Source organism: Quercus robur, chromosome 12 (assembly GCF_932294415.1).
Source record: "Quercus robur chromosome 12, dhQueRobu3.1, whole genome shotgun sequence".
NCBI lineage: Eukaryota > Viridiplantae > Streptophyta > Magnoliopsida > Fagales > Fagaceae > Quercus > Quercus robur.
In genome coordinates this window covers 30,584,205-30,587,528 of record NC_065545.1, presented here as the reverse complement: position 1 = coordinate 30,587,528, position 3,324 = coordinate 30,584,205, and the positions used below count along the sequence as shown (strand labels likewise).

The 3,324-nt window shown below is 34.6% G+C and overlaps 1 long non-coding RNA gene across 1 annotated transcript; it reads left to right on the top strand.

Annotated features, from left to right (window-relative positions):
- Positions 1 to 289: 289 nt before the first annotated feature.
- Positions 290 to 3,010, top strand: LOC126709213 (uncharacterized). The gene is made up of 3 exons (XR_007649344.1): positions 290 to 412; positions 523 to 650; positions 2,977 to 3,010. It is a non-coding gene; the product is annotated as an uncharacterized LOC126709213 (long non-coding RNA).
- The last annotated feature ends 314 nt before the right edge of the window (positions 3,011 to 3,324 follow it).

Sequence of the window (3,324 nt, the reverse complement as noted above, 5' to 3'; positions counted from 1 at the left end):
TGTTCCATTGTCCTATTCCTATACTGGCGTTTATTGTTTGTTTTGAAATAAAAACCACTTCCTTTGAAAACAAGTGCTGCTTTAGTTTAGTGTTTGAGCTATCAATTATACATACATACATACCCTTTACTTTGTTCTATCATGTGGAGGACTTCTTGTTTGAGGTAGAGCTCATTGGGGCGTGTATATGTATGTACATGCATTTGAATATATGTATGAATTCGTATATTTATGTATGTAGGTAACTACGTTGCTCAGTATCAAAATTTCTTTGTAACAATTTTAGGTGGAGTATAAAGATCATTCTTTGGGACAGACGCAGCTTGCGTTTGCTGAAGCTCCAAATGAAGCCCTTCCTCTTAATTGCAGGCCTAACTTTGGTGCTGCGTGGTTGACCAAAGATAAATTTAAGGTAGGGGGTTGCAAAGCTTTATGTATCTACGTTTAAGCCATCTTTATTTTTTCTTTTTCTTTTTTCTCTTGGAATAGTTGATAATTATACACTTGTGAACTTGCTTTTAGGTGAATAGAACGTATGACTGCTGGTACCAATCTGGCATTTCCAAAGTGAGCTTATATCACGATGGTTTTTTCAGTTGCCAAGCAAAAGATCCATCTACCATTGAGATGATTAGACGATATTCCATCCTGTAAGTATATTCCCTAAAATTCCCCCAATAATTGTTTGTTCTATGTGTGGCTTGATTTGGATGGAGGGTTTCTTTCATTCACATTGCTGGTTTTTTATCCAAGTGGTTTTGCCGTTTTGATTGGACTGCTCGGAAAATTGAACCTAGTGGCTTCTTCCTCCTTAATCTATCTCCATCCTTCATCAAATTTTTTTTTTTGGTTGCCTTTTTCTCTCTTTCTTCTTTGGTATTTCCCCGTTTTCCTTCTTTTTATGTGTTCTATTACTGTGTTTCTGGCTGTACTGATCTTTCTTCTATAATTTTCATGATATCAAAGATAATACATACTCCAAACTTGGTGAGACTTTATTTTCCACTCTTCTTGGTTCAATCTTTATTTTCCAGACCGTTTTTATTTTCTCCTTTACCTGCTTTTATTAGTTTCTTGTGGTTGAAAATTGCTTCCCACTACTTTACTACTGTTAAGGTTCTTAAGGGCGGGTATTTAACTCTTTGGTTAATTATGTTCCCTCAGATTTCTGTTTTCACGCCAACATTTCCTGCATAATTAATTGGCTGAATAGGTTACCTTTTCCATTTCTTTTGGCTGTTTTTTCTGATTTCCTGCTCTACTTAAGTTTTTGTTTATATAAAGTTCTCCAAACTCTAGTAAAAAGCAATTGTGAACTCTAGGGCTGCAATTTACACTTGCGGTAGAGCGTGTGTCAGTTATTTGAAAGAGAATGTCAAATTATGGCTCTTGCTATGTGATGATCAGGAATGATATTAGATTAGATCATCAGGTTATGAAATTGGTTGGGTAAGAGAGTTTGAGGTCAATGATAAAGACTGGGTGTACTTTCTTGGCTTGGAGGGCATATGCCCTCATGCTGCTCATAGAAGGGATGTTGTATTGAAAAATGATATTAGAGTGGAAGCATTTACTATGCAGACCAGGTGGATGTTCCATCTAGCAGATCTGCATTCATGTGTCGTACTCTGGTTGAATGGAACTTATTGATGTAGTGAAGTAAAGATAGTCTACCTTAGCAAGGTCAAGTGCAAGGATTGAGATCCTCTCCATTTGGATTGAAAAAGACTAAGCCCAGTTAAAAAGATCGGATCTTGCTGCATCATTTGTGTATAGTTAGACGGACTAAATTTAGCCACCTCAATGGTGTGGTTGAATATTTTAGAAAACAGACATTTTATGTTGGCAACAACGGTCGAATCAACATAGGGGAAGAGGGATAGAGAGACTTTGAATTTCCATTTATGAGGATCAATATGGTGCGTGGCTTGAAGTTCAATAAAAACATTGATTATATTATAGTCTTGTAACCTTATGATTGATGTGGCTAATTTAAGTCTTATCTATTTACAAACATATCTCATGGCAAATAGAGAGGACGATGTAGGAAAAAGAGTAATATAGCCAAATTAGGTTTGGCAGTTCTGGACTACTTGGAATTTAAGCTTTGGTTTTGGTGGGAAAAAGGCTAGAAAATAGTAAGGAAGATAGGGCTTCTAATGGTAAAAAGAAATAGAAGGACTTGGAATGAAATGAAGAGAAAATTTTGAGAGTTGGGTTGCTGTTCCAGGATTGTAAACAGTAAGCCATTAACTGTGTTTGGTTCTTAATGGGGTATTTGGGGTTGTTTGATGGTGAGTGATTTAGGGTTTAGAAGTTTTGGGTTTTAGGGTTTGAAAGGAGACAACCAATGTGTGTTTGTAAGGTTTTAAGTTGCTGAGAATTTAAGAAACAAAAAAGGAAAACAATAAGATTCTAGGCATCGCACTTAGGATTTCCTTGGCATCACACCTTAGAGAAGGTTGTATCACACAAATCTCAAACAAAGTTTCATAACTTATGAAAATTTAGAAAACTTGTTCTTCTTTGCTATAGAATAGAAAGCATTACATCCATATAAAGAGATGACTAATACCCAGCCCTAATAAGATTTGGACTACTTGGGCTTTGATAAATAAGCTCAAACTTTAGAACTAAACTCACAAATAAAACCCAATAAAATAGTCAAACCCCAAAATAAGACCCCATGGACCCATGTCAAGTAAGTAAAAAAATTATATAATTGCTCTTGACAATTAAAATAAATTCAAAATTATATTGACTTCTCATTGCTTAAGTAATTCTTCCCTGGTTGGAAAAAACTAATCATTGAGCTTTGAAGTGTTGAAGTAAAAAAGAATCTTGGTTTCTTGAAGTGCATCCTTGACATTATATGAAAAGATTGAATTTAAATTTCTTTCTTTCTTTTCTTTGTCTGAGGTAGCAATGATGATAATGATACACCCACCATTTCAACTAAATTATTAATCTTTTTAGGTATGACAAAATCAATATCTTGAAAAATTGGTGTAAGCAATAAACCTTGCTACCTCAGATGCTTTAACATGCAACATGAGCTTGGGAATAACACGCTTGGGCCTTTATATACTTTGTCTTTGCATTAAGTTTTTTATATTTTGTTTGTTCAATTTTAACCTCTTCAGCAGTTTCCATCTCTTTAAGGTCTTACTTCTTTACAAGATCTTTTATTTAAACTTTGACTTTATTGAGAATGGTATTTGAGTGATTTCTGCCCTTCTAATCCTTGAACAAATGGCAACTTTTGAATACATTGATTATTTACCATATTTCCTTTGATTGTGACTTCAAGCTTCCCTTGTTTAT